Source organism: Lytechinus pictus, chromosome 8, assembly GCF_037042905.1.
Source record: "Lytechinus pictus isolate F3 Inbred chromosome 8, Lp3.0, whole genome shotgun sequence".
NCBI classification, from domain to species: Eukaryota; Metazoa; Echinodermata; class Echinoidea; order Temnopleuroida; family Toxopneustidae; genus Lytechinus; species Lytechinus pictus.
Genome location: NC_087252.1, coordinates 16382701 through 16390200, shown reverse-complemented (window position 1 = coordinate 16390200; position 7500 = coordinate 16382701). Strand labels below are relative to the sequence as shown.

Genomic DNA, 7500 nt, shown 5'->3' with positions numbered 1-7500 from the left:
TTTGGCATAAAAAACATATAATATTTGATAACCAGTCTTTATTTTATAAAGACTGGTATAGAAGTGGTATAGTTTACTTAACATATATTATTGGGAGAAATGGTTACATACCAATGGAAAACATTCAGAGAAAGATCGATATAAAATGAAGTAAGAATACTGTTATTTTTTACTGCACAAAACTAAAAAAGGCAATACCAGCAATATGGATAAAAAGTTTGAGCGATAATAGTGGAATCACTATCCGGCCTCATGTTTTTATTGTTCCCCAGGTAATGATTGGAAAAAGTTTGAAATGCATCAGTGATCTGAGTAGTAATACTTTATATAAACTGTTCCCCTCAAAAATACTTTCACCAATAAATGCTGTTTACATTGGGAGAACAAACTTGATATTGATGTAAATTGGGCAAATGTATTTAAAAATAATCTTATTCAAGTTAGAGAAAATAAATTACGAGAGTTCAATCTTAAGTTATTATATAATCTCTTACCAGTAAGAAGTAACCTGTTTAAATGGAATTTTGCAACTGACGATTTGTGTCCAACATGCAAGGTTAAAGAAGATATTATACATGCTTTTATCGACTGTGAACTAAACAAATCCTTTTTTGAATAAATCAAAATTATTTTGCGAGAAGTTTACAATGTAGATGTGGAAGTAAACATCAAACATTCGCTTAAAGTTGAAAGTGATAGTAAAACAAATCTCTTTGTAACTATTGCATTTTGGTCAATATATAAATTTATTTTGGATAGGAACAAATCAGGAACTGAAAAAAGAAGTTTTGTTTTGAAACATGTATTTATGAAAGAAATTAAAAAACGGATAGAAATGTACAACATTGCTAGTAAAAAGACCAAATAAAAAGATGAACTGCCCAAGGGCTTGCTACGATTCATGTAAGAACAATCTATGTAACTTAAATATGATTTTGTAATTTCTGTAAAAATACTTGTGTTTCATAATTTATGATTAATTGTGTAACCTATGATTTGAATGTGATTTACTGTGTAACCCCTGATTTGAATGTGAATAAATCCTCTGATAGAGGCAAAAAAAAAATCTACTGGATTCTATGTAATACAATTTGTGTGAGTCAGAAAGCCAATAAAGAGAGTCGTGTATGTGTGTCAAATGAAAACTATGGAAGTATGAAGTAACCGATTGGAGCGAAGATGCAAAGATTAGTTTCTTTCATTCCTCGCTTTGTTCGAAAAATCAATATTTTTTTCGACCAAGACATCCTTAAGTAGTTTGCTTTCTACCGATTGGAGCGAAGATACAAAGATTAGTTATTGCATTCCTCGCTTTGTTAGAAAATCAAAGGTTGTTTTCGACCATGACATCTTAAATAGTTCGCCTTCTTTTATCTATTATAATATAGATAGAAAAGAAGATGCAGTGAATAGTTTTTGCATTCTTTGCTTTCATTTAACAAAATACCGATTGAAATAGATTGAAAAATCAAAAGTTGTATTCGACCAACAAGGTATATATGTATAGTTCACTTTCTACCATTTAGCAAAATAACCGATTGAAGCGAAGAGGGAAACATACCAGTCTTTGTTAGTTTTTTTTACATTCATTTTCGATAAATTTAATAGAGATAAAATGGCTCGATCTTCAGATGTATCATTTAGTTTCCGTAAATTCGAGGCAACCTCGCCTCTTAACGAAGATATCCTTGATCTACGAGGATATTCGTCACATAAAGCATTTTACAATAGCTGGATTTATTATCCTTTCTTTATTGCGAGTATGTTAGAGAACATGATGATAGAGGGAGAAGGGTTTCACTATATGGGGGAAGATCCAAAATAAGAGGAAAATCGATGGAAGCGATGGAAAATCAAGGAGTTGCAAAGGAAGTAATTTGGGGAGATCACAAAGACATGCTTGACAGGTTTGAAAAGGATTGTGTTCCAGGGATGGCGTCGATGGAAAATCGTTGCGTAGCGATACCAGGGTGTATCATCTCCAATCACTACGAAACTATGTCAGACCAAGAGAAATTCGAAAAAAATGAAAGCAAAGAATGCAAGAACTATTCACTACATCTTCTTTTCTATCTATATTATAATAGATGAAAGAAAGCGAGCTATTCAAGATGTCATGGTCGAAAACAATCTTTGTTTTTCTAACAAAGCGAGGAATGCAATAACCAATCTTTGTTATTTCTACATTGTTAGTATTCTACCTAAAATGTATTATGTAACAATAGCATTTTCAATCCTTCCATTCAATTTTTTGTTTGTTGATTCGTTTCCAGTGAGACTCTTCCGTCGCTTCCAACCGATACGTAACATTACAAAGTCACTGTGCTCATTGTTATCTAAATGATCCCCCTTTGAAAAACCCTTCTGCCTCGTAGTCCTACCTCTTTTATTTAAATTATCCTCTATTGAATTCCCATCTTTCCAGACTACTTTTTCTTTGTTATACGTAACATTACTACGTCACTGCGATTATTGTTATTTAAATGATCCCCTATTCAATGGCCATCCTATCTCTTCGTATTCACCATTGTTATGGCAATCATCCCTATTCAATGGCTATCTTTCCAGACTACTCTTCCATTGTTATGCTAATCAACCCCCTATTCAATGGCTGTGTTTCCCCGACTACTCTTCCATTGTTATGCTAATTACCCCTATTCAACTCTTCATTGTTATGCTAATGATATTACGTCATATTCTTTTGTGCGCGCGTCACGCTTGAGTGAACCTTTAAAATGGCCATATCGCCGTCATTATTCTCTGCTCGCATTGATTATTTTTTTCTAAGTGATATTACATTTATTCATGAACACATCATTATAAAACCATTATTCAATTGCCTCTTCTTCATGTGCCTATGAAATAGGATAATTTGACATGCATTTAAGGCACTTATGATTGCCTGGGGGAGGGAGGGGCCGCTATTTTTCCGAAAAGTACACAGGGGCGCCTTAATCAGGGGGGCGTTTCATCAAACAATTAGTCGGTGGTTTTCTCCGACTAAATGTGATTTTCACCGACTAATTTCATTTTCACCGACAATTTTGCCATCACCGACTAAATTTCATTTCATGAAAATTTGTCGGTGATTTTCTCCGACAAATTATTGGAAACCACCGACTAATTTGGTCGGTGGCCTTCACCTACCGACAAAACTTATTTTCACCGACTAATCCAATTTTCACTGACTAATCAGCCTTTTGAGGGCCTTTGCAGCTAAAATCGATCAATTTCAGTTGATTTTGAATATAACATTTTAATAAATTGCTTATTTTTCATTTCATTGAGAAAATTCAAAGAAAATGTATTTACTTTTAGTCAATGACAAATAAAAAGTAGACATTTCAAGAATAATATTTTCATCTTTAAAACTATATTATATCAATCAATACATAGGAAACATCTTCAAATGTACACATTTTTTCAAACATAATTTTCTTTAACCCAAATAAATCATTGTGCATTTTTTAATCAATAATGTCTGATAATGTCTGAAAAATGCGACCTCATTGACTTTTGTACAAGTTTTTTCAATGTTCATTAGTGTTGTTGGTGTTGCTGCTGCTGTTGTCATCGTGATTGCTGGAATTGCTGTTTGTTTTTGCTGCTCTTGGTGTTGTGGGTGTGGTTGTTGCATCTCCTGGTGCAATTAGTTATTTTTGCTACTGATGTTGCTCAAGGTGTTGCCTGTGTGGTTGCTGTTGTCATCGCTGCTACTGCTGCTGTTTACGAGTGTGGCTGTTGCATCTCCTGATGCATCTATTGATGTTGTCGCTTGTGTTGTTGCTTGTATGATTGCTTGTTAGAATCCTTGCTGTTGGCTTTGTTTCTACTGTCGTTGTTGCTACTGCTGTTGATGTTTACCACTGTGGTTGTTGCATCTCTTGATGAAGTTATTTATGTTGCGCCCGATGTTCTCTGCATGGTTGTTGGAGCTCCTGCTGCTGTTGATGTTGTCGGTGTGGTTGTTGCATCTATTACTGCAGTTGTAGTTTCAGCTGCTGATGCTGTTGTTGCTCCTGCTGCTGTCCATGTTCATTGAAGTAACTGAAATGGATTTAATTTATAGAGCATGTGATATTTTATTAATAAAGATATCAATTTCCATCATTATTGATATCAGTCATTTATTCTTAATTTAATTATCATTGTTAAAACTTACATTTTTTTATTTCTAATGTTTGAAATAAGAACTTTAAGTTCTAAATGGTTAAAATATTGTCACCAAAGCCTTATTAAACAATGAAAACAAAAAAGTTAATAACAAAGAAATGCATAAGAAAATGATTAAAATTTCCTCTTTTTTTATACACAATTGATTTTAATGACTTGGGTTTTTCTCATTGGTTTACCAAAGAAAGGGAGTCAAAATCCAAAATTATCACATTTGGTCTTTATTTCTTGAGCCAAATGCTGATTTCATGCAAGAGTCATGTTATCATATTAAATTTAAAAAAAAAACCATCAGGAACAGCAGCATGATTTCTGAAGCGAGTGCACAATCAACAGGCAAGATCCTGAGGCACCCCCCCCCCCCTACCAAGATCATTTGAATTAATGAGGTTTCATGACTGCTTTTGTAGGCATTACATTTATACAGGCCTACAAGTGATATAATTTTTTTTTTTTTTTTTTTTTGGGGGGGGGGTAATCTTCCAGTGTTACTCCCATACAAAGCAGATGGTGATGGGGCGGGGGGGGGGGGGTCTAATAGGAATGCAGAACAATGGAACATTCATTTACTACTTTGGCAATAGAAAGCAAGTCACACCATCTAGCATTGATTGATATTGGTTGTTTTACAACTGTCCAATAAATATCACCATTAATCCATTAAGCATCTAAGCACTTATAGATGTCATTGTTTTCAAATATTTGAGTAGACCAAATAAAGAAGAGAGCAGTACCAGTAATTTAATATTTTTTTTAATGTGACTTTACTTTCTTCGCCAAAGTGAGGCAGTCATAAATAAGTGTGTTTTAACTTACAAGTGACATCACATTTCCTGCCTTCTTGTCTGGCTCTCCTAAACCTTCAACCATTTATACTTGTGTAACTTTGTATCTCATGTCTGTCTGAAAAGTTTGGTTGAAGCCTCCACCTGAAGGAAAAATAGTATTGAAATAACTAATTAAAATATTTGCCATAATCTGGTATTTCTTCTCACATGTATATGTACATGTCTAAAAACAGGAAATAAAACATCTTTTGATTACCAGGTTTCATATAGAAGGGGGTAAATAAAGGGTTCAAGTTTTTATTATGTTAATAAAAAATACAAACAATAGTAAATGACATATGCTCTGGCTGAGAAACTTAAAAAGTGAAATTATTCCTCACAATGTAGCTTGTATGTACATACACATGAGCAAGTAGTGCTAAATGGATTGAGGGGTGGGAGCAGGGGCTCCGGAAACCGGCGGGGGGGGGTGCATGTTAGCTGCAGGGTCAGCGGAACGGTTTTTACAGTGAACGGGCTGACCATGCAAAAAATCGTAACCAGATGGTCATTTCATATTTTTCAGCCCCCGCACTGTTTTCCAAAACCATGTACAAAAATGTAAAATTGACCATCTGCTTATGCTTTTTTGCATTGGTCAGCCCCCCCCCCCCCCCCACTTTCGGCTCAGCCCCCTCACTTTCAAAACCGTTCTGCTGACCCTGCAGCTAACATGCAAAATATATTGAATCTATTATGTCTTTCATGCTTATGTAATGTTTGCATTTCAAACTGACTTTAAATAGAAAATCTGGTCACAGTCCGATTTCATTGTCATTGATGTGGGTTTTTATGATTTTACATTCTGCAACCAAAACAATATCCTTCATTATTTTTTAATCATTATCGCATTTTACTAGTCTACATGTTACCTGTGGTTGCATTTCAATCTCAGTATTTCTTCACCCATTGCCAAATCTTCTGTCACATGTTCATCAGATTGGCCGCTGGCACATTCCTTGCTGTAGTAGACCAGTCAGAGCCTTGCTTTCTAGTTCCAGATCCGTCTTCTTCTGCATACTGTTCAAATGTCCATAGTCTGAAATTAAAATATTAATAATATCACATTGTTATACATGTAGCAAAGAAAATATGTAGATTTACAGTGATCATTGAAAAATACTGCACTTTCAATGAATATTGTTGACATTTCATAAAGGGGAATGATCGAATATACCAATCATTTTTCTTCTTTTATTATCCTGAAATTTATAGAATTTACCAACAATCGGTCAACAATTTATCCTTGTTAATTCATATAATTTTCACTTGATTATAAACAAGACGGTAATTAACACATTAACCATACAAAATAGTAAAACAGCTTTTTCAATAATTTTTTTTTTTAATTCAAAAATAAAAATAAAAGTTTTTTTCTAACTCAATAGCGCTTGGATACCTTGCCGGTTAAAAGCCACGATCAAATTAATAAAAAATATGAATAGGCTCCTAATTCATAACTGCAGCAAATTGCATCCCCATCAAACTGTCAACTATTTCTGGACTGTGACCTTTGTTCAATGGAACTTTAATATGAGATTCAAGGCAGAAAAATACTTGGGATTGATGAGATCCATTCCATATTCTCCTATATTTTTTTCTAATGAAGAGACCTTTAACCTTTACATGCTATTTAAGGTTAGGTATGACTAGACTCTAACTTTATGTGGTACGACAGTATTTTTCAAAAAATAGATTAAGAGACATTATCAACAATAATTTAATTTATTTACCCCAATAACACCGATGCTATTGCAGATTCATGCTAAATAGTAATTTGTCTAAAAAATTGACTTAGAAAAATAAAAGCAAAACAAACTTCATAATCGCATACAAATGAAGAGCATTATTTCCTCTCCCCCAAATTGGACGATCAATCTTTTTTTTAAAAGGGAGCTATGCAATTCCTCGATCATTTCACTTGGGTGCGCAAAGTCAAAGATAATTTAAGATAGATCTAGGCCTATAAGCTATACCAGTACGGCCACGGGCCGGTTGCACTATTTAAAACTTAGTTAGATCTAATAATTTTTTTATATATCTAGATTTTAATTTTTATTGGGTGTGAACGCACCTCTGCCACAATCGCATCACCCCCCCCCCCGAATCCTCGCCAGCTGTCGAGAGCCTTCACTTCATTCGACTTGTGACTTGCTAAGGCTTAGCCTAAGCCTACATTAATAGTTGAGAACATCCACTTTACAAATTTACCACTCACACTATTACCATGTGATTTAGCTCCTGTTCAATTCCAATTTCTGTAACACAGAATTAGGATGGCCCCATTGGATATGTGTACATTTACAATTGCACACGCTGGTTTGCCTGGTGATCAAGGATATCTCCGACCACACCGAGCAACAAAATTATTACAAAACCAAAGGAAATGAAAAAATATGATTTGCAACATAGAATGACATAAAGGTAGAACAATATAAAGAATTCTCTTTGCAAAATTTATAAAATTGCAGCCATGTGCGGATCATAAAAACGTGACAGC

At 34.2% G+C, this 7500-nt stretch overlaps 1 long non-coding RNA gene across 1 annotated transcript in view; it reads right to left on the bottom strand.

Annotated features, from left to right (window-relative positions):
• Positions 1–3351: 3351 nt before the first annotated feature.
• LOC129266660 (uncharacterized) overlaps positions 3352–7500 on the bottom strand; it is a 4474-nt gene continuing 325 nt past the window's right edge. Inside the window, exons 2-4 of the long non-coding RNA XR_010294429.1 lie at positions 5873–6039; positions 4990–5102; positions 3352–4047 (exon numbers count right to left, since the gene is read on the bottom strand). This is a non-coding gene — a long non-coding RNA (uncharacterized LOC129266660). The remainder of the gene's footprint in view (positions 4048–4989; positions 5103–5872; positions 6040–7500) is intronic.